The 24,788-nt window shown below is 37.3% G+C and overlaps 1 long non-coding RNA gene across 2 annotated transcripts; it reads right to left on the bottom strand.

Moving 5' to 3' along the window:
• Nucleotides 1–213: 213 nt before the first annotated feature.
• LOC306659118 lies at nucleotides 214–12,232 on the bottom strand. 2 transcript variants are annotated; one of them, XR_013763212.1, is made up of 4 exons: nucleotides 12,121–12,232; nucleotides 8,950–9,051; nucleotides 1,367–5,161; nucleotides 214–1,271 (listed from the first exon to the last, which is right to left on the bottom strand). It is a non-coding gene; the product is annotated as an uncharacterized lncRNA (long non-coding RNA). The 2 variants fall into 2 exon arrangements; XR_013763213.1 differs by having other exon boundaries at nucleotides 214–5,161.
• Between the last annotated feature and the right edge of the window lie 12,556 nt (nucleotides 12,233–24,788).

Here is a 24,788-nt window from a genome sequence, read left to right on the forward strand (position 1 = left end):
TAAAATTATGGCATTTGTAGTCGAATGAATAAAACTGGAGAATATCATGCTAAGTGAGATAAGCCAATCTCAAAAAACCAAAGGACAAATGATCTCGCTGATAAGCAGATGATGACACATGGGGGGGGGGTGGTAGGTGGGCAAGAATGGAGGAAGGAGGGACTGTATAGAGGGAAAAGAGGGGTGGGAGGGGTGGGGGGAGAAAAAAAATAACAGAATGAATCAAAAGCTATTACCCTAGGTAAATGTATGATTACACATTGGTATGCCTCTATTTCATGTACAAATAGAGAAATCAGATGTATCCCATTTGTTTACAATAAAAATAAATTTTTAAAAATCTAGTCTCCATTTAAATAAAGAGATTTATATACACTTTTAACAGGAAGTTTCAAAAAAGGAAGTACAATACCTTTACAATAGAAATGTTGAGAAACAGGTTTTAAATTTTTCCTTCTTAACAATTTCTCACAGTTTAAATGTAAATATGGAAACCAGGATAGAAATAGAGAAAAGTTCTCCTAAAAAGTTTATGAACTAAAACATAAAGCATCTAAGATAAAAATAAAACATATGCAATCTTCTGTATAATATATAAACTAAGGCATCAGGAAAATTACATGACTCATAAATACTTATCCAAACCATTAGAGATTTATTTAGTCCCAAGTATAATAAATTATGTAAGCTTATTTATAAGTCACAGTAAACTTACCCAAATAATTTTTGATATTTCCTGTGCTATTAGAATGCTTCTCCTGGGCTGGGGTTGTACTCAGTGGTGGAGCACTTGCCTACCTTTAAGGCACTGGGTTCACTCTGCAGATGACATAAGATAAAATTAATGTATTGTGTTCATCTAAATCTAAAAATATTTTTTAAAAAATAATGCTTCTCCTAATATAATTTTTCTACTGTTATGGATTTTCAAAAGCCCCTACTTTCCTAAAATATTAGATGGAACACTGATATTTACAAAGGTAAAAATAAAAATTCAACATAATTGTGCAAAGTAATTTCTCCTGAGAAAATTTCCAAATAAGATAACAAGGAAAAACATTGTTAAACTATAAGACTAAGCACTTCACAAACAAAATTCAGAGCAAGAAAATTAATTTGACAAGAGGGCATTTACCTTGGTATCAGATTTATTGTTGCCCTTTTCTGACGTAGGCCTGATATCACCAGGATCAGGTCTCTTTGCAGATCTTTTGAGCAAAAATGTATACCAAAAATGGGTGAGTCCAGTCCAGTTTTCAAAGTAGTAAAATCTGATGAATGTTTGGATATCACTATATTAAATGAGGGTTTGAACTGAAAGGATTAAAATATGACCTCAATTTTTTTAAAAAAAACTTTTGTTTACCTCTTTCTGCCTCTGCTTTTCCCATTCTATAAATTTTTCAGTGAAGTCACACTTGGTTCCATTTCAAAGAGCGATGGCCAATATATTGGCCGAGTCTGAGAATAATTTGTCTTCAAAAACTGTCCTGAAGGGTGAACTGAAAAGTCAAATAAGGGGCCAACATAAATTTTGTGGCCTGAACTGAAACAAACCTAATAATCTAACATGAGGTAGAAAGATATACTGTTTCTTCTCCATTGTCTCTCCCTGGATCAGAGACTAAGGAAGCTAATTTGAAAATGTCAGCCTTGGCGCTTTAGCCTGGAAACCACCTGCTAAAATGTCCCTCTTGATTCCCTTTACACAAAAAGAGCATGGGGGTTTCCCTGAAACATTTTAATGGTTTGAAAGATGAAGACCCAAAGAAAAAAACAACAAATATATATGCTGTTACTGGGAATCCCATTCTTAGAGAGATTGAAATATTACAAATTTTAAAATTCTATTAATTTCCCAGTACAGTTCCTGCCTTATTCAGGGCCATAAAAAATATCAAGCACTTTAAAACACTCATGGACACTCACTCAATGGAAATGAGTGCCTGTGAAGTAGAGGAATGCTACTTGGACTTCTGTTTCCCCAAGTACTATCTAAACATCTTCCTTCCTGTGGGTTTGCACTCCCATGGCCACCTTCGGCAGGACCTCCAAATCTTCATCCTATGAAGACGCAGTTTCCTGAAACAAGGTTGGCTCCAAGGACCATGAGTGGGTGTGGCTCTTTCCCTACTCCAAGAAAACAAGCTAAATGGAGTCTCAGTCACTGGTCTCAGCATAAGCACATTACCAACCATCCAACTGACACTCCACGATAGCTCTGTCAAATTGTACCCTGTCCTACCCTACCTGTACATAGGAAGGACATGAGAGACTTGGCAAAAGTGGTGGAAGTGAGCATATGCCTGCTCTGGGCCATAGATCATGTGGTTCAGCGACTTCTAGTCCTTAGTGCTTGAAGTTCTGTAAACCACCCTCACATTCCTATATACTCTACAGATTCTTCCCAGTAGCTTAAAAGTTTTTAATACCTTTCAACAGAAACCCTGAAGTCTGTCATTCCTACAAACATGAAAGCAACAACATGTTTTGGCCTCCTTCAAACTCCCTTTTAAGATGATTTTCTACATAGTTCCCAATATCCATGTCCCAAATTCCTGTTTTGTCTTCATCAAATAAGGTTAAAAACCTCAATATGTTGATATCTTTTGGAAAAACAATGATTCCTACCCAATTCAGTGTTTTTCCTCTTCAAACATGCTCTCCCTCTGTTAGTTCTATTATGATTATCTACCTCCAGGTTCACTTAATAATTCTCTTTCTGATATTTGGGTTCACTAGACTCACTCTCCTATTTTATTGTTGAAACTTTCACATGATCTAAGACAATAAAGGAGAGTTTTGGCCTACCATTAAGGAACATGAGTTCAAATCTCATTGCTGTTACTTTCTACAACCAGATAATATCCTTTAATATATTTAAGTTTCAGGTTATCCATCAAAACAACCAACTGGGCAGAATGCTTAAAATATTTTGAAGTAAGAGACTTCTTTAACTAATTATTAATATCCTTTAAAATTTTGTTATTCTCTGTGATTTTGATTGTATCTATAGAAAAAAGGAGGTACAGAGCTAATAGTAACATTTGAAAAGTCCAAAAGAAACACCAAGGAAAGCAGAACAGAAAGTTAAAAAAAATTCAAGAAAAGATCATAGTCACAGAAAAAGCAAAAACAATAAAAAAAGAAAAATGTTTATGGAACTAGACAGGGATTCTAGCCTGATGGGAAAATCAAACTGGGAAATCAAGCACTAGAAAAATCAATTAAACTATTCTCTTAATAGGTGTTTAAGAATTTTAATGCAATTAATACTATGTATTCATATATATCACAGTCGTCATAGGTATTTTTCACATTCACAAAAATAATTCTTCAGCAATAATTGCCTGACTTTGCTTATATAAAACCCTTGCTCGTATGACCCCAGCTATGTGAGATTTGCCCTGACCATTTTTAAGTTAAAAAATGTATGCTGGGCTGTTGCAAGTTTCAAAAATATTATCACAAATTCTTCAATTATAAACACATTTTTCAGGAAATGTCTAATTTAAAAGTTAAGAGACAACTAACATAAATTCATCTGGTATGTTCCTGCATCTTAATCCTTTGTGCTGCACAGGTCCCTATCCATCTATGGAAAAGGGCAAGAGCATGAATTTATTAGTCATGCTCATGACCAAATCATAGGCCAGCTACTTGTAAATTACAAGATCATAGGCCCATTAGTCACCTTTTTTGAATGAGAGTTGCTTAATCACTGATTAACAGGTATAAGAGCACAGCTTCTTTCAATGATGCTGTGATGACTATAAAAATTCAAGCACATATTATGGTGTGTGGCTAGGACTATCCAACAAATTTCATTTCCTTTTGTCTGCATTCCCTCATTAGCTTTATTAGTTTCATTAGTCTTCTTTTTTAATTGTAAAAATCATACCTGAATAAAGAGTCATCACTCTCTATAAAAGAAAAGGATGAAATAAATGTTATCAACAATAGAAAAATATAAAAGAGTAGAAATAATGACTATTTTTTAAAAACAATCCTTTGGGACCAGTCCTGAAGATTATCCCACACAGGATATCAATTATATTACTGATAGGCAATTAATGCAATATGAATCAAGGTTACATACAAAGGAGCACATTATAGACTGTAGGCATAGTAAACTTTTTCTGTAAAATAATACCAGAAAATGTACCATGTCTTCAGAAAGATATTGACATCCAGGTACAGAAAGCATTTAGAACCCCAAATGAACTTTACCACAAAAGAAACTCTCCACATCATATTATTATATACAATTACAAAAAATATAAAACCAGAAAGAATATTGAAAGCTACAAGAGAATGATCAAACCACTTATAGAGGCAAATCTATAAGAATACAGATTTTTAAACTGAAAATTTTTTTAAAAAATCAGTACACAATGATGTATTTCAAGCCTAAGAGGGGGAAAAAAGTGGAAAATGAAATGGTATTTATCATATTATGCAGAATAAACCAGAAAGTCAAGTATCATGTGTTTTCCCTTACATGTGCAATCTGGAAAATAAATAAATAAAAGGATGTTCTTAAAAGAGAAGTGATGACTAGGAAAGAGGAAGAAGACTGGGGGAGGGAGAGAGAAGGGAGAGAAAGAAAGTAGGATATCCCTGCATGAAACTGTTAGAGTGGAATGCAGTCATTTCTGCAAAAAATAGGAGTCAGTATTTACAATAAAAAAAGTGTCCATTTTTATAGCAAGAACAATTTACTATAATGTCACTATAGAAGCAACATACTAATTTTAAAATATTATTTAAACAAAGGTAAGATTTCTGAGGCTAAATCTTAATTAATGAAATATTTTTTCAGAAAACAGATTAAATTTCAGATTATAAATTTTCTACAATGAAATAATTCTAAATTACAGGATATTAAGAAGGAAATTAAGAAAAATATGAATGCCATATACACATTGATTTGTTGCCACTCTTTGGGATCAAACTTTCTTACTCTTACTTTCTTATGTAGGGTAGGAACACAAAGGGTAATGCACTATCAAACGGCACTAAGTTCCATACTCAGGACCAAATAAAAAAATAAAAATATTGTGTCCATCTACAAGTAAAAAATATTTTTTTAAAAAGACTTACCTGCTTTCCTGGTTTTGTATGTTCATATTCTGCACTAGTATGTTCCAAAATTATTTTCCTATTATGATATATGAAAAACTAATGAAATTAGTTATCAATGCTGATATGAGAAATACTAACCAAACATAAATTGTGAAAAGTGTTTTAGATAGCATCAAAGTTAATATCAGTATTTGACTCCATATATTTCAAATATGCAAGTTCTCTCTACAGGTTATTAACCTTACAGTTCTTTTTATGTTGTTTGGAGAGGGGGGTGTTTGTTTTGTTTGGGGGATAAGGTTTCACCACATTGCCCAGGCTAATCTTGAAATCCTGGGCTCATGTGATCCAACTGCCTCAGCATCCCAAGTAGCTAGGGTTGAGGCACCAGTAAGTTGTAATCAAAGAAGAAGTAAGGTGAAGTGAATTTCACCTGCTCAAGATTCAAGACATTAACTAGATGAGCCTGATATAAAGGAAAGTATCCTGAACTCAGAAGATGTTCTCTCTCTACAACCAATAGCTCTTTGTTCTTCCACAAATCATTTTTCTCTTAGGTTCAAATTCTCCTTCTAAAAAATAAGGATTGTACTGCTTTGGTTCACCAGGTTGTTATGAAGATATAATGAGAGAATATAAACCATGCTGAGAGAAATAGTAAAGTAATGGAATAATTTGTACATTAATGCTTAACTCTGTTTGAAACCTGAGTAAAATCCAATTTTTCACAGGTTCTAATGATCAAATATTATAATTATTAACAAATACTAATGAGTCTTAATTTGGGCCAGAGGCTGTGATATTCTCTGTGCTTTCTTGTTTAGGACAAATCACCTATTTAATAATTTATAACTTGATTTATTTTTAAATATAATTCAATGACATAAATATCCTCTATAATGAAACTAATCAATCACTGGGCTTGGACTATTACTATTACAGCAGATCTTTGTTCAGAGTGAGGCTTAATTCCCATGTTGATCTCTAGCTAACTTGAAAGAAACAACCCTCTTTTATACATGGATACTGATGAGTCATAATGAGGCTTAGCTCTTTTAGATGCAATGAATCTACTTTAGTTTCTGAGAATTCTGCTTAAAGTCTTTTTTTTTTTTTTGAGGAAGAATTTTAATATTCTGAAAAATGAGGCACAGATCCAAGTAGCCGAGTAAATTTTTATTCTCAGGGAAAACAAATCATGTGAGGTACCAATAAAAGTTGGCACCCTCACTGGGAAACTCTAACCTGGGGCCTCCCACAACCAACGAAAATGTGCTTCACAAGATATAATGAGGCTTTGTGGTACAGATCTGTTAGAAAAGATAAAAGGGAACTCTCAACTCTTCCTGTAACATTTTTTGAGGCTATCCCATAGTTTTGAATGATGCCAAATGATATGTGCTGGCCAAATGATAAACAAAAGCCTCAAAGGACCACTGATCATGAAGATCTAGGCTAGCATGTGAGCTCCACATAAGGTTGTAAGTTGAAGGGCAGGATCAGTGTGCTCACTGTGGGGTGGATAAAGCTAGGAATTCTGCTACCAAAGCAGAGTGCCCATTGAGAAACAATGGCTGAGCATATCAGCATATGTATATGTGAAAGGAAAAAAATGTAACTTTTAAGTGTAAGTGGGTATTACCAGGAAGACTCAGGGATCTGGATCAGTCAGGACAACTTAGTAGTAAAGTTAATCATTACCAGACTGCAGACTAATTCTAACTGCAACACTGTAGCAACAGAATGGACAGAAACAAAAGAATGATTGGAAAGTTCTTGTTTTTCCACCCTCTGGTGAAAGAAAATTTTCCTCCTTAGACATAAACTCCTTTTCTGTTAACCTGACATTGCAAGACCAAAATAGCCCCCTAAAAAATCAAAGATATGATGCTATTTGTGCCCCACATGCAGGGGTTATACTTGGAATGTAATGGATATTGCTGGGATTCCTAAGGATAAAAGTTTTAAAAGTCCTGAGACAGGAACTGGTGGCTCTAGCTTAGTGCTAGAATGCATGCCTCTCATGCCTGAAACCCTGGGTTCAACCCCTAGCACAAGGAAAGAAAGGAAAGAAAGGAAAGAAAGGAAAGAAAGGAAGAAAGAAAGAAAGAAAGAAAGAAAGAAAGAAAGAAAGAAAGAAAGAAAGAAAGAAAGAAAGAAAGAAAGAAAGAAAGAAAGAAAGAAAGAAAGAGAAAGAAAGAGAGAAAGAGAGAGGTCCTGAAATAAACCCTGCACACATTTCCCCTTCTAACTAGTCTAAAGACGTTTACAGGGGTCCAGACTGAGGAAGTGAACCGACTCACAGCATTCCAAACATATCAGAACTATGAAATCTCATTGATGTGTAAGATGCAATAGTTGTAAAAATTTTGAACCTCCATTTAATTAGTATTTTAATGTAGACACTTACACATTGAAACCACTTGCAAGAGCATAGGATAACGCTTTCTTTCCAGACTGATCGTCTGCTAAGCCATCAATACCTCCATGAAAAAGCATCTCAATTACATGTTTTGCTTCATATTTTGCAGCCAGCATGAGGGCTGTTCTAAAATAACAAAGAGATAATTTCACCCTTAGATACTTTAAATGATGAACTGTCTTTAAAAGCTATTTAAACAGATAATTTGATATATTTTTTTTAATTTGGTTGTGTAGAACTAAATCTTTACATATATTAACACACATAAGTATCTTAAAGTGTTCATCTTTACATATTGCCTCCAAATCAAATAGAAAACCCAAACAGGAAACCTCTTGTCCCAATGGGGTATTACATAGCAGAAGTTGCAAATTTAAAGTCTTTTGATGGATAATAACTATGAAAAGGTCATTTAATTGAAACAGATAAAGATTTAAATGAAGAATGATCCATTTTTCCCTAGTCTAGTGTAATATGTTATAACTCTCAGATACCTAAAGGTCAAATAAGTAAAAGGTATTTGCTGGCTTAAGAACAGAAATAAAAAGTGTGATAATAATAGTCATCACAGTTTCAGAGAATACTGATCATAAGCACTGAAATAGGCACTGAAATCTGTACAATCTACATAATCTTCCAACCATCCTTCAAGCATATATTATCCACATTTTCATGTCAAGGAACATATTTAGTGATGAGTAATGATTCTAAGGTGACACACCTGGCAATTAGCAAAGGTAGGCATTCAAACCAGTCATGTTTGGATCTAAACCTATCACTTGTCTCTTTCTCACCCACTTATGACTTATGCTTATTAGCAAATATTTATCCCACTAAAGCTACTTTATTTTTCTTAGCTCAGGTCAATTAAAAAATACATCCATCAAAATATGTTAGAAATGAAAATGGAGAACTAAACGTAATCTAGCAATAGTAATTAATACTCACTTAGAGATAACAAAAAATCCATGTTCTTCAAAGAAAGCAGTTTAAAGCAAAGGGTCATTCAAAAGTAAATGGTTTTCAATGCCTACTTATGTTCAATAGAGCATTGTTACAGAAAAAATTCAAAGAATCAGAAGTTTAAATACGATAAAAGGTTAAGAATTTCAGTACTGAATGAAAAGTAAACAAGAAGCCCATACTTTATAAAACTGATGAAACTAATGTGAAACTCCTTTGGCTAAGGGGTTGATGCTACGACCAATAAAATCAGATTACAAATGACAAACATCAACCAATATTATAATAAAATTTGAATCATACTATATAATGTTATTTGTATTTCCTAGTCTGAATAATTGCTTTTCTAAAAGGTGATTTGTGTTCATATGTTTCACTTTATCCCAATAATTGTAAGTTAATATTCTTCTTCCCATTAATTTATTATTCTTTACATAAATTATCATTCCATTAAACTCCAAAAAATATCACTATTATACCTTTTCTCATTGTCAATTAAATATATGTTTGCTTTATTCTCAATTAAAAGTGCTGCCACACGTTGTTTATTGTGCTTCAAGTAAAAGTGGCGTGTGCCCATCCTAGAACACAACAAACAAATTATTCACAAAATTTCTCAACTGAAGCAGAAACCTTATAAAAAAAATCTACTGGGTTCCAGAAAGCTTGGACTCTATCATAGTATCATGGTATTTTAAAGTTGTATGTTTGCAGCTTCCATCCAAACCAATAACTTCTTGAGGACAGGGACTAGGTCTTTTATCTCCATAACCCCAAACACCAAAACATAAAGGGGAAAGGATTTAAGTATTGTTGGAATTAATGAGCTAAATATTCTTTTCTAGAGTGCAGATTATCCGATTTTCAAATAATGTGGTATGCTTGTGCGCTATGTACAAACAGAGAAACAACATGTATCCCATTTGTTTACAATAAAAAAATACATTATTAATAAAAAAAAAAAAGAGTTGCAAGGAGACAGTTCTAAAAGCTTTCCTATAAGGAGAAAGCTTCCTCCATGTAGTACTAACCCACTTGATTCTATATATGGTATCAGAATCTCAGATACCCATGTCAGGCACTCCTGCTCCAAATGAGTTACTAAGGAAATGGGTTTTGAATTTAAAGAGGCTTCAAATAACTTTGATTTCATTTCTAATTGGTCCCTGCATTTGCTTCCATTATAAAATGAAAGCTGTTTTTATTACCTGTTAGAAAGCTCAACACAAAATATATTCTCACTTATAATGAAAACCCTAGTTTATCATTATTATCACTATCATAGTATCATAGTGCACATGTATGTTTTAGATTCTATTTTACTCTGGTTCCATTTTAATTGCAATTTAAAGTTATTATTTCAAAAACTTAATGAATCTACAAAAAGTTATATTGATCTACATGGATTGATTTTAGCATCATGAAAAAACTAACTCACCTGAATTCTAAATGTTGACTCAATGAATGAAGGCAAATTAAATATATCCATGGGTTACATTTAATCTGAAGCCCTTGATTTTATCATTGCTGTGGATATTTCCAAATTGTCATGTACAATGCAAGTATTTGCATGCAAAATCTTTCCTTTCTTTAATATTATTTTTTCACCCCAAAAATGAGGTCTTAAAATGTAATACAAAAAAATCATCATATCTTCATTCTAATTTTTTTCCAATGCCATCTATGACCTAATATTCCATTTATTTACTGTTTTCCTAGACTATTATTTTAATAAGATTTAGTTGCATAGGAATGCTGACACTAAGTTATTATGAGGATCCCCCTCTATGTTTTCTACATGGTTTTGTTTTTAAAACTGCTAAGCTGATGAAGCTGGAGCCCCAGAAACACAACAGATCTACTGAGACAGTTTGGCATCCAGCTGCTGCTAAAAATGTTCAATACTTGCTATTATTCTAACCAAGAAAATCGTTCTTAAAGTCAGCATTTGTTGACCCAATGACCTAAATGATAACAGAAACATAAAACCCTTAAAAGGTCAGTCGTTGCTTACTGAAAGACTAGCCATAAAAAAAAACTTCTCTACACCTTTTAAATGATAGTGAATGGTTAATGTTGTTGGAAGGAAAAAAGTTGTATTATGTAAGCCAAAAATTTATCACTAATCCTACTTCTTTTAATTTCCCAGTCATGGAAATAGAGAAAAACAACTGTAAGTTAAACTAATATTGTCAGAAAAAAGAGATCAGAAGAAAGTCAAACTCCAATTCTCCCAATATTTCTTCAGTTTTGGAGATCTGGAAATTTCCATATTACATTTCTCAATTTAGTGATTAGTCTCTAGGTGTTGGGTAGGAATCTCAGGATATATTTGTAAATATCCACATCCAAGCCCTACTGGATTTACTGAATATAAACCTCCAAAGAAGAGTGTAGGTTTCTAAATTGTTAAAATCTTCCCCAGGTCACTTTGAGATACTATTCTAATAGAGAACAAGAGGAGCAGACAATCATCTCTTCATCTCATCTCTCATTTACAGGGATGACTCCTTTAATAATTTGGGCAGTTGCCACACAACAAAAATAAAAACAAGAGACAGCCATTTACCAAAGATACTATGTAAGTTTCCTAGGCAGTGAGAGAATATGGACCAGTAAATTCAAAATGCAGCTTGGTTTCATATGTAACCCTCCTAAAACTACTCTTTAAACATTTTTTTTAACTCTGCATCTTCCTTTCCTAAATTAAGCACTGTTATTCCCCAAATTGACTAGCACCTCATCCATATACAGAAACTGGGAAAAGATTTACAAAAAAATAAACTCATCCTACTATTTTTCCTTAATTATCTAATTTCCACATTAACCTGAATATGGTTTACATTCTCCACTTTTCCATTGCTCCTGCTCAAGCCTTACCACAGTGGGATAATTAACTCTTATGTACCTTTACCCACAGCAATGAGATCACCATTTATTGTGAAATACTTTTGTTTGAGTTTTAAGATACAGCCTATTTCCAGGGCAAAATCTGTTTCCCTGTTTTGTTTTACACTACTTAGAAAAAAGCTTGCGTGCAAAACAATTTGGAAACAGGAAATGTTTTACCTTTAAAAATTCAGTGTTTTCACAAATATTTGCAATTGGTGCATACAAGAAAGCTGTGCCTTCTAATACTTCTCTTATAGTATCGGTACTTAAAGTGAAGTCTTAAACAGCCCATTGTTTTTAACACATTTTCCTGCAGTGAGTGCTTAAGTTTCTAAATATGGAAATGGACACTACATATCTCACTATTAAAACAAATGTATTTCAAACAATCTAGAAATAAAATCAGAAGATGTGTACCTTGTTTTGTAATTCCATATTGGCGTTGTGTGAAAGCAGGTTTTCTGCCGTTGCTGTGCTCTGACAAAAGATGGCACAGTGGAGAGGTGAGTATCCATCAATGTCCTGAGCATTTGGATTGGCACCATTATTTAGAAGAATCTCTACACATTCATCATGCTGGTGTTCTACTGCCTGTTGGCATTATAACAAGAAATGTACCATAAATTCAAGATATGCAAGCCAAACATTTCACAAGGTTCACAAATTAGGTTATATTTAAATTATATTAAACAATTTTTATTCAAGCATTTCAATCAAATCCACCTCCTGCAGAAACCCTAGGCTACTAATGTGTGTACCTTAATCAGTGGTGTTTTGTAGTTCTTATCAGAAATTTCAATGTTGCATTGCTTCTTTATTAACAGGGCCACCACTTCTGAATGTCCATAGGCACTGGCAAAATGGAGTGGGTCCTAGGAAAGTAAGAAGATTCATTAGGACATCAGAGAGCATTTTTCCCCACCTAAAGAATCCAATAGGTGAGCCAACCTAGTCTGCCACAGCATCCCAACAAGGCAGCGCTGAGGTCTGCTATCTTTCAAGGGCAGAATGGTCATTCACAAATAATACTGCTGAACACAAGTGAGCTTGTAGAGCTCAGAGGACAGTGACACTGTATGTGCTCAACCTTAGCTCTTAAAGTGACTCGAGCCCTCTGAAAGATTTCTCCTATAAATACTATGAATATCCCTGAGATGTAACATCAATCATCCACTAGAAATTGATGACATTCAGGGAAGTCTTGAAAAACTCAAGCTGTTTTTCAAGAGAACCTCAGGATTTACAGTGAGCCTAAAAGAGGTCCCTTTACAACTCTTCAGTGATTCTCCTCCACTCATGATCTTCCAGGCTGCCAGTCCAGCAGCATGGTACAGCACATGATGAAGAAACCCCCATACCCGCTATGCAGAATGACCAGTATTGGTGCAGCCAGTATGGCCGACATTTCCTGGAAGGCCTGCCACCTGCACTTCTGTCAGCACTGGGCTCCTCCACCCAAGAGTAGGCAGAGGTTTGGGAGGTAAGGTTGTACTGGAAGTAGAAGAGGAGGTGAAAGACTGCAGGCCCATTAGACCACTCCTTTGTAGGCAAGTTCCCCTCACTTCTCAAAGCCAGTACTGCTTGCATCTACCACCAAGGTAGAGCTGGATGAATCCAAAAGCCTTCTGGTGCCAATCCAAGAATTCCTCAGTGAAGTGCAAGAAGCTCTTCCTGAGGTTGTGGATGATCAGTGCTGGGCACCTCCCAAATTCAGCAGCAACAAGACTGCCTTGCTGCACCCCACAATCATGTATGGCCTTCATCAGGGCCTGTCTTTTACAGTGCAGTAGTCGGGGGTTTATGGTCCTACTGGGTTGGGTTAAGGTTCAGAGTCCCTGGATTCTAGCATCCTAGGCAGTCCAGAGTCCCAGTTAAGGATGCTCCATCCAGGTGGAACTAGATGTGGAATGCCAGGGATACAATTTCTGCACCTGCGTTGGCCTCAAGATCCAGGAGACAGGCTGTGTCAGCACCATAATCCATTTCCCCCTAGTAATGGGCCCCACTCAGGTAGGGGTTTCCTCTCCAGGGTGTAGTCCTGACCTCCCTGAGGTCAAAGGACACTGAGAGGAGGCCCCAGGAGAGGGTTCAGTGCCTGGCTTTGGATAGGGCAGCCACAGGCTGCCCTTTGCACAACAGAACCCATGACTGCATTGAAAAATCTCAATGTGTTCACTGCTTCATTAAGTGTGACAGATTCCAGTGAATTCTAGTCTCTCTCAGGGGAACTAACAGCAATTAGTGCAGGGCTTGCAGGAAATCCAGGCTTGTCGACAAATCTGGTTATGAAGATGTTTGGTTGCTCAAGACAACACTGAGTAACCCTTCAGAAGTTGATGAATGAGTACAAGTGGAGCATAAAAGAAATAAGGAAAATCTATTGACGAGTGGAATTGGCACCCCTAAATATGCTAGGGTGAAATAACATTAGAAACAAAAACCAGAAAGAACAAGGAGCCATCTTGCCATTTCAAAATGTCCTGGTAAGGGCCTCAGTAGAGAACACATATCCATAGGTTTACACTGATGTGAATGGACTGTGGATTGTATTCAAAGAATTATTTTTGCCCTTAATTTGCTATATTATGGGAAATGTTTTTGTCTCCTGCTGCACTGTTCTACACTGTACACAACATGCTTTTAAAAAATGTTTACATTAAAAATAAAATGCTGAGGTTTTCAAGATGGTGGCCTAGAGGGTGGCTGCATTTCATGTTGCTCCAGGACTCAGGATTCAAAAGAGGAGATATTGAGAGACTTGGGACCAACTCAAAGCAGCCGGGTGGGTCTCTCCCATTGGGGAGGCGTCCCGGATGGGACGGTGGTCCTGGAGCGCATGGAACTTTGTGGAGTGGAGCTGCCGGTGAGACGCCCCTCCCCCCGCTGGAGCAGTGAACTCGGACAACTGGGAGCATCGTAGAGGAGGCCGCTCAGCACAGCGCTGGGACTTGGAGCAACCACTGGGGTTCCCGCAGCTGCCCAGGGGAGGAGCGGCGAGGAGAGCTGTGTGGACTCAGAGCACCGGGGCATGCCTTGAGGAGGAGGAGGAGGAGCGTGGCCGCTTGGATTCGGAGTGACTGTACCAGAGCTGCAGGTGGTTGCCGGAGAGGGAGCTGCGCTGCGAGCTGTTTGGACTCAGACCACTTCTGAACACCGGGGCCTGCCTGGAGGAGTAGGAGGGGGAGGAGGAGGAGCGCGGCAGGTCGTTTGGACTCACAGTGACTGCATTAGAGCTCCAGGCGGCTGCTCAGAGGAGAAGGCGAGTGGTGAGTTGTATGGTCTTAAAGCGACCGCTCCTGAACACAGGGGGGCTGCCTGGAGGAGGAGCGCGGTGGGTCGCTTGGTCTTGAGTGGCCGCACCAGAGCTCCAGGTGGCTGCCCAGAGGAGGCGTGCAGCGGGTCACGTGGATTCAGAGCCACTCAGAGCGACCGCTCCGGAACACCCGGGGGGGTTACTTGGAGGAGGAGGAGGAACAGGGAGGGTCACTTCGACTCAGAGTGATTGATTGCCCCAGGCTACGGGCGGTTGGCGGGAGGAGGAGGCACGCAGTGAGTTGCTTGGACTCCTAGTGACCACACCGGAATACTGCGCGGCTGTCTGGAGGAAGAGGTGTGCGGCGGGTCTCTGGGACGCAGAGTGATTGTACGGGGCCTCAGGTGGCTGCTCAGAGGAGGGGCCGCATAGCCAGGAGATGAGGTGCAGAGCAGGGTCCCAGAATCTAGGAGGCTTCTGGGTGGAAGAGCCCACAGAGACACGTTTAGGGGCAGAGCGAAGGTTCCAGGACTGCGGGCAGATTCTCTGAGGAGGGGCAGCCTAAGGAGATTCATCTGCGAAGGGTGAGGCTCCCAGGCACAGGAGGTAGGGCCAGGCCCCTGGGAACGTTGCAGAGAAAGGCAGCCCAGCCCAGGCAGTAGCTGTAAATTGAGGCAACCCTCTAGGAGGGAACTAACCAGCGAGGCCTCCCTACCGGGTGAGTCTTCCCTGCCGGGTGAGGTTTCCCGACAACGACGGTAAAACCAGAGACTCAGGCCCAAACAGGCTTGCCTCAGCCCGCATCCTAGTTCCCCTTTGGATGACCATTGGTCAACAAGTGGAGGCACCTCTGCCCGCTAGCAGGGAATATACCCCACCTGAAGGCCACCACTCCTAGAGAGGCAGCTTCCCTGTGGAGCACAGCATTATCAACTTCCTCCAAGACTTCAGCCTACTGAAGGCTAAGAGGGGATATATATAGAAATCTTCAGGGACATTGTAAGTCAATAGAGGAAATCTGCAATATCTCAGTGGTCCACTGATACCTGAACAATATGAGAAAACGAGGGAAGAAAATGCTGCAAACAAATCTAGATGTTACATCAATAAAACCCAATGACAGCATGGCAGAAGAAATGACAGAAAAGGAGTTCAGAATGTACATAATTAAAATGATCAGAGAAGCAAACGAGATGAAAGAGCAAATGCACACACTGAATGATGAGATGAAAGAGAAAATGCAGGCATTGAATGATCGCACCAATAGACAATTAAAAGAGCAAATACAGGAAGCAAAAGATCATTTCAATAAAGAGTTAGAGATATTGAAAAAAAAAACAAACAGAAATCCTTGAAATGAAGGAAACAATAAACCAATTTAAGAACTCCATAGAAAGCATATCCAGTAGGATAGAACACCTGGAAGACAGAACCTCAGACATTGAACACAAAATATTTAACCTTGAAAACAAAGTTGAACAAACAGAGAAGATGGTAAGAAATCATGAACAGAATCTACAAGAACTATGGGATATCATGAAAAGGCCAAATTTAAGAATTATTGGGATTGAGGAGGGCCTAGAGAAACAAACCAAAGGAATGAACAATCTATTCAAGAAATAATATCAGAAAATTTCCCAAATCTGAAGAATGAAATGGAAAATCAAGTTCAAGAGGCTTATAGGACTCCAAATACACAAAATTACAACAGACCCACACCAAGGCACATTATAATGAAAAAACATACAAAATAAAGACAGAATTTTAAAGGCTGTGAGAGAAAAGAACCAAATTACATTCAGGGGGAAACCAATACGGATATCAGCAGATTTTTCAATCCAGACCCTAAAAGCTAGAAGGGCCTGGAACAACATTTTTCAAGCCCTGAAAGAAAATGGATGCCAACCAAGAATCTTATACCCAGCAAAACTTACCTTCAAATTTGACGATGAAATAAAATCCTTCCATGATAAACAAAAGCTAAAAGAATTTACAAAAAGAAAGCCAGCATTACACAACATTCTCAGCAAAATATTCCATGAGGAAGAGATGAAAAACAAAGAAGCAAATCAGCAAAGGGAGGAATTATCCTAAAGGAACTGTCACATAAAGGAGGAACCAAGTTGGGTCAAACAAATAAATAAATAAAATTTTAAAAATGAACCAAATGACCGGGAAACCATATCATATCTCAATAATAACACTGAATGTTAATGGCCTGAATTCATCAATCAAAAGACATAGACTGGCAGATTGGATTAAAAAGAAAGATCCAACAATATGTTGCCTACAAGAGACTCACCTCATAGAAAAAGATACCCATAGACTAAAGGTGAAAGGATGGGGAAAAACATACCATGCACATGGACTCAGCAAAAAAGCTGGAGTATCCATCCTCATTTCCGATAATGTGGACTTCAAGCCAAAGTTAGTCAGAAGGGATAAAGAAGGTCATTTCATACTGCTTAAGGGAAGCATAAATCAGCAAGATATAACAATCATAAACATCTATGCCCCAAACAGTGCTCATCCATGTATGTCAAACAAATCCTTCTCAATTTCAGAAACCAAATAGACCATAACACAATAATACTAGGTGATTTTAACACACCTCTCTCACCACTGGACAGATCTTCCAGACAAAAATTGAACAAAGAAACCATAGATCTCAATAACACAATCAACAATTTAGACTTAACAGACATTTATAGAATATACCATCCAACCAAGAGCGAATACACTTTCTTCTCAGCAGCACATGGATCCTTCTCTAAAATAGACCATATATTATGCCACAAAGCTAATGGTAGCAAATACAAGAAGATAGAGACACTACCATGTATTCTATTAGATCATAAAGGATTGAAGTTAGAAATAAATAAAAGAGTAAAACACAGAAACTATCCCAACATCTGGAGATTAAATAATATGCTATTATATGATGAATGGATAACAGAAGATATTAGGAAGGAAATTAAAAAATTCTTAGAGGTAAATGAGAACAAAGAAACATCATATCAAAATCTCTGGGACACTATGAAAGCAGTACTTAGAGGGAAATTTATTTCATGGAGCGCATTTAATAAAAGAAGTAAAACTCAACAAATAAACGACCTAACACTACAGCTCAAAGCCCTAGAAAAAGAAGAACAGACCAGCACCAAAAGTAGTAGAAGACAGGAAATAGTTAAACTCAGAGCTGAAATCAATGAAATTGAAACAAAAGAAACAATACAAAAAATTGACAAAATAAATAGTTGGTTCTTCGAAAAAATAAACAAAATTGATAAACCTTTAGCCACACTAACAAAGAGAAGACGAGAGAAAACCCAAATCACTAAAATTCGGAATGAACAAGGAACTATCACAACAGACAGGATTGAAATACAAAACATAATTAGAAGCTATTTTGAAAATCTATACTCCAACAAAATAGAAAATTTCAAAGATATCAACAGGTTTCTAGAGACATATAAATTGCCTAAACTGAATGAGGAGGACATACACAATTTAAATAGACCAATTTCATGTACTGAAATAGAAGAAGTCATCAAAAGCCTACCAACAAAGAAAAGTCTGGGACCAGATGGGTTCTCAGCCGAGTTCTACAAAACCTTTAAAGAAGAGCTCATTCCAATACTTCTCAAACTATTCCATAAAATAGAAGGGGAGGGAACCCTCCCAAACTCATTCTATGAAGCCAATATCACACTGATACCTAAACCAGACAGAGACTCATCAAGGAAAGAAAATTTCAGACCAATATCCTTAATGAACATCGACACAAAAATTCTCAACAAAATATTAGCAAATCGCATACAAAAACATATTAAAAAGATAGTGCACCATGATCAAGTGGGTTTCATCCCAGAGATGCAAGGATGGTTCAACATCAGGAAATCAATAAATGTCATTCACCATATCAATAGACTTAATGTCAAGAATCACATGATTATTTCAATAGATGCAGAAAAAGCATTTGATAAAATACAGCATCCCTTCATGTTCAAAACACTAGGAAAAATAGGGATAGTGGGAACATTCCTTAACATTGTAAAAGCCATTTATGCTAAGCCCATGGCTAATACCATTCTAAATGGTGAAAAACTGAAAGCATTCCCCCTAAAAACTGGAACAAGGCAGGGATGCCCTCTTTCACCACTTGTATTCAACATCGTTCTTGAGACTCTAGCCAGAGCAATTAGACAAACCAAAGAAATTAAAGGGATATGAATTGGAAAAGAAGAACTCAAACTATCCCTGTTCGCTGATGACATGATTATATATTTAGAGGAACCTGGAAATTCCACCAGAAAACTCTTAGAACTCATAAGTGAATTCAGTAAAGTAGCAGGTTACAAGATCAATGCTCATAAATCCAATGCATTCTTATACATAAGTGATGAATCTTCAGAAAGAGAAATTAGGAAAACTACCCCATTCACAGTAGCCTCGAAAAAAATAAAATACTTGGGAATCAATCTCACAAAAGAGGTGAAAGACCTCTACAATGAGAACTATAGAACACTAAAGAAAGAAATTAAAGAACACCTTAGAAGATGGAAAGATCTTCCATGTTCTTGGATAGGAAGAATTAATATTGTCAAAATGGCCATACTACCTAAAGTGCTATACAAATTCAATGCAATTCCAATTAAAATCCCAATGACGTACCTTACAGAAATAGAGCAAGCAATTATGAAATTCATCTGGAAGAATAAGAAACCCAGAATAGCTAAAGCAATCCTTAGCAGGAAGAGTGAAACAGGGAGTATTGCAATACCAGATCTTCAACTCTACTACAAAGAAATAGTAACAGAAACGGCATGGTATTGGTACCAAAATAGACAGGTAGATCAATGGTACAGAATAGAGGACACGGACACAAACCCAAATAAATACAATTTTCTCATACTAGACAAAGGTGCCAAAAATATGCAATGGAGAAAAGATAGCCTCTTCAACAAATGGTGCTGGGAGAATTGGAAATCCATATGCAACAGAATGAAACTAAACCCATATCTCTCACCATGCACAAAACTAAACTCAAAATGGATTAAGGACCTTGGAATCAGACCAGAGACCCTGCAGATTATAGAAGAAAAAGTAGGTCCAGATCTTCAACATGTCGGCTTAGGACCAGACTTCCTTAACAGGACTCCCATAGCACAAGAAATAAAAGCAAGAATCAATAACTGGGATAGATTCAAACTAAAAAGCTTTCTCTCAGCAAAGGAAACTATCAGCAATGCAAAGAAAGAGCCTACACAGTGGGAGAATATCTTTGCCAATCATACTTCAGATAGAGCACTAATCTCCAGAATCTATAAAGAACTCAAAAAACTCTACTCTAAGAATACAAATAATCCAGTCGACAAATGGGCTAAGGAAATGAATAGACACTTCACAGAAGAAGATCTACAAGCAATCAACAAACATATGGAAAAATGTTCAACATCTCTAGTAATAAGAGAAATGCAAATCAAAACCACCCTAAGATTCCATCTCACCCCAATTAGAATGGCGATTATCAAGAATACGAGCAACAACAGGTGTTGGCGAGGATTTGGGGAGAAAGGTACACTCATACATTGCTGGTGGGGCTGCAAATTAGTGCAGTCACTCTGGAAAGGAGTGTGGAGATTCCTTAGAAAACTTGGAATGGAACCACCATTTGACCCAGCTATCCCACTCCTTGGCCTATACCCAAAGGACTTAAAATCAGCATACTACAGAGATACAGCCACATCAATGTTCATAGCTGCTCAATTCACAATAGCCAGACTGTGGAACCAACCTAGATGCCCTTCAATTAATGAGTGGATAAAGAAGCTGTGGTATATATATACAATGGAATATTACTCAGCCATAAAGAAAGATAAAATTATGGCATTTGCAGGCAAATGGATGAAATTGGAGAATATCATGCTAAGTGAGATAAGCCAATCTCAAAAAGCCAAAGGACGAATGATATTGCTAATAAGTGGATGATGACAAATAATGGGGGGAGGGAAGTGTTAGTGCTAGGGTTAGAGTTAGGGTTAGGGAGGGGGGCAAGTATGGAGGAAGGAAGCACTGTATAGAGGGAAAAGAGGGGTGGGAGGGGTGGGGGGAAGGGAAAAAATAACAGAATGAATCAAACAACATTACTCTATGTAAATTTGTGATTACACAAATGGTATGCGTTTACGCCATGTACAAACAGAGAAACAACATGTATCCCATTTGTTTACAATAAAAATTAAAAAAAAATAAATAAAATGCTGTGTACATAAAATTATGTGTACATAATTTTGTGATTTAAATCACTTTTAAATAGTCAATCAAGTGCTCTCTAGGAGAATTTTAAGTGACTGGGACGAAGACTAATGGTTTGTTTTGCTGCTTAATAAGACCACCTGGATGCTAGACATCACCAAGGTCTCTAGATCCCAGGTGTTGAGGCGCCTGTGAGGGAAGGGAAGTCAAGCATCATGGTGAAATGAGAGCTGGCCTTTCCCTCCTTCCCCTATCATATTGGCCTCACCTTCCTGGGTAAGCACCATGTCACTAGGGCCCCTTCCCCCAACCCCATTACCTGTTTTTCTTGTCTCTATCATCCATACCACCTTCCCCGTGAGCTTCACTTTCTCTGAATTGCCCATACCAGGTGCCACCCAGATTCAGCAGCATCAAGGACTCAGGAAAGGTCATTTCTGAGGATAAGCACAAGCATCCAGCCAAAAATGTCATGCATACTGGACACTACGCCCCACAATGGGCTTGCATAGGAGCACCCCACAAACACTATCCACCTCCCAGCATGCCCAGGTTCAAGTATACTGACCAGTGACCTGTACGCTCCAGAGAGGGCAGCAGCCGTATACACCCTGCCCAGTGGGTCACCCAGCATCACATCAAACAAATTAAAATACCTCCACCTTACACTGCCACACCTCACACTCTCCAAAATATCCACTGGGTACCACACCCTGGATTTGACAGCACTGGATACATGAGGAGTTCTCTTCAGGAGGGCACAGAAGACTACATCTCCCAACACTGAATAACCAGGCTTCTTAATCACAGAAAATTAAACACCCTCTCCTCCAAACTAACAGGAAGTTAATAGGTACCTAGATATACCAAAGATTGGCGGGAACCTTCTAGAAATTTTTTAGAGGTGAGCTAGTGTGATCACTATTGCCACACCCAGAGAAACAGACTTGAAGCTGAAGGTTGGAGGGCATCTTTCTAAAGGTCCCAAATCCTGAGGAAATCCACACAAGCAAGACTCAATAAGAGACTTCTCCACTTTGGCCTGGATTATTATATATAGCTCTAATGTCAATTTTTATCTTACATGATGCTTTTTATTTTGAATTAATAAATGTTCACCTTTTATCAATACTACACCCTCAACCCATTTGACTATATTCTTGGAATGTGTTAAAGCAGTAACTGGAAACCATTCTATTTTTGTTTTCCTAGGCCAGATTTATACTTGATCCTTTTGGTCCCTCTTTGCCCTCTTCACATTACATGCTACTAACACAAATCCCTCCATCTTTTTCTTCTTTTTAAGTTGGTTACTCATTCATTTAAGTTGGTATTACTCATTTCCTTTTTTCTTTCCATTGTATCTCTACTCTTCATCTCCTCCATAATAGTAATTTTACTATCCTTAATAACCCAACCTATTCCAGAATGTTACTACAAATATACCCAGAATATAGGAACAGGAGATAATTTTTTCATCAAGTACCCCTGCCTTAAGGTTTATTAGTACGTGAGTTTGCTCTGAAGTGATTATAGTTAATAGGGTTTAGTATCTTCTCTCAGTGATGCTGAAATTTGGAACAGCAGATGATACACATTGAGTGGGAGTATCAATACCTGGATATTTTCCAAGCCCAAGGCTCTTAACACAAAGAAGCTCATTAAGTTGTCCCTTGTATAAAAGTAGAAGAAATAGGTGTGGAGGCTCATGCCTGTAATCCCAGTGGCTCAGAAGAATTGGCCGGAGGATCACAAGTTCCAGCCCAGCCTAAGCAACATAGTGAGACCCTAAACAACTTTGGGATATTGTCTCAAAATTACAAATAAATGAGCTGGAGATGAGGCTCACTGTTAAACACCCCTGGGTTCAATCCTTGGTACCCCCCAAACAAAACAGAAGTAATAATCATCCCAGAAGATGGATACACTCACAAATAGTATGAAAAAGCAAGGGAACAAACCATCTCAAACAGCCCACAACACTTCAAAAACTGATCCCATTGACACCATAGTGAAGGATATGTCAGAGAAAGAATTTACAAAGTTCTTAGCTTAGTTAAAATGAGTTAAAAGAAGATGTAAGGAATTAGAAAATACAGGAAGTGAAAGATGATTGTTATGGCTTGGATGTGAGGTGTCCCCCAAAAGCTCACATGTGAGACAATGCAAGAAGGTTCAGAGAAGAAATGATTGGGTTGTGAGAGTCCTAACCTAATTTTGGAAGGGATTAACTGGTAACTGGAGGCAGGTGGATATGTCTGGAGGGAGTGGTTCATTGGGGGTGTGGCTATGGGGATATATTTTGTATCTGGAGAGTGAAGTCTATCTATCTCTGCTTCCTGATGATGCAAGCTGCTTTCTCTGCCACACTCTTCTGCCATGATGTTCTGCCTCACCTCAAACCCTGAGGAATGGAGCCAGCCTTCCATGAACTAAGACCTCTGAAGCCTTAAGCCCCTGAATAGGACTTTTCTCCTCTACAATTGTGCTGGTCAAGTCTTTTAGTCATAGCAGCAAAAAAGCAGACTAAAACAATGATTTCCAAAAAGAGTTAGAGAGGGCTGGGATTGTAGCTCAATAGTATCGCACTTGCCTAGCATGTGTGAGGCACTGAGTTTGACTCTCAATACCATATGAAAATAAATAAATAAATAAAGCTATTGTGTCCATCTACAACTAAAGTATTTAAAAAAGAGATTCTGAAAAAGAATCAAATCCTGGAAAAACTCAATAAATTTAATTAAAAATTCAGTGGAAAACATCACCAATAAAGACAGATTTTGAAAACAGATTCTCAAGCCTTGAAGACAAAGTATATAATCTTAAAAATAAAATCAATAGTAAAGCTGAGAGTATTCAAGAAATTTTAGAAAACAAAGGTAAGAATCATTGGCATAGATGAAGGCACCAAAATACAAAGTAAAGGAATGCACAAACTTCTCAATAAATACCAGAATATTTTCAAAACGTGGTAAGAAGGAGATGGAAATCTAAATACAAAAGCCTCTTAGAACGCCAAATAGGCAAGATCAATAAAGATAGTCCAAGACACATTATAATTAAAATGCCTAATATACAGACTAAGGTTAGAATTTTAAAAGCCTCAAGATTAAAAAAAAAAAAAAAAAAAAAAAGGTAGTCACATTTTGAGGTAAACCATTTAGAATTTCAAATGATTTCACAGTCCAAACCCTAAAAGCAGAAAAGGCTTGGAATCTTACATATCAACCAAGATTAACATATTCAGCAAAACTGTCCTTCAGAATTGAAAATGAAATAAAAATCTTCCATGCTAAATATAAAAGAATTCATATAACCAGAAAGCCTGCACTACAAAACTCAATGAAATATTTTCTGCAGAAAAAAAAAAATAAGAATCAGAGCCAGCCTAGGGATTAAACTCACTAAAATAGTAAACTAAAGGGAATTAAGTCTGAATTAAGCATTAGAAATAAAAATGGCAGGAACTAAAAATCATCTATCTATAGTAACACCAAATGTAAATAAGAACCTTTTGCATGGCAGTTGCTTGGACCCTGAAATTCTATAAATATTACCACTAGAGTTTGCTAACACAAATGCAAAATTGGTATGAACTATAACTGACAGGGACTCCAAGCCCATCACTCCTCTCCTTACACTATACCTCAGTTCACTGCAGAGAGCAATGGGAGCTCAAGATGTGAACTTTACCGCAACTAGTACCCTGTGGAAGGAATACTCTTTGGCTTGCTTCAAGACTTCTGCAAGGCCAAGAAGTCAGTGTTGTGTTTGAGTGGACACATTTCTAGAATCAGTGACAGTTGATCCCCTCTCCCTCCCTTTCCTATAAGAGATATGAGGAAAATTACATGGAGCTATGAATTTTCAACTGCCAGTATACCCAGACATGACTACAAATTTTTTATTGATTGA

The sequence above is a fragment of the Sciurus vulgaris genome (assembly GCF_902686455.1).
Source record: "Sciurus vulgaris genome assembly, chromosome: 4".
NCBI classification, from domain to species: domain Eukaryota; kingdom Metazoa; phylum Chordata; class Mammalia; order Rodentia; family Sciuridae; genus Sciurus; species Sciurus vulgaris.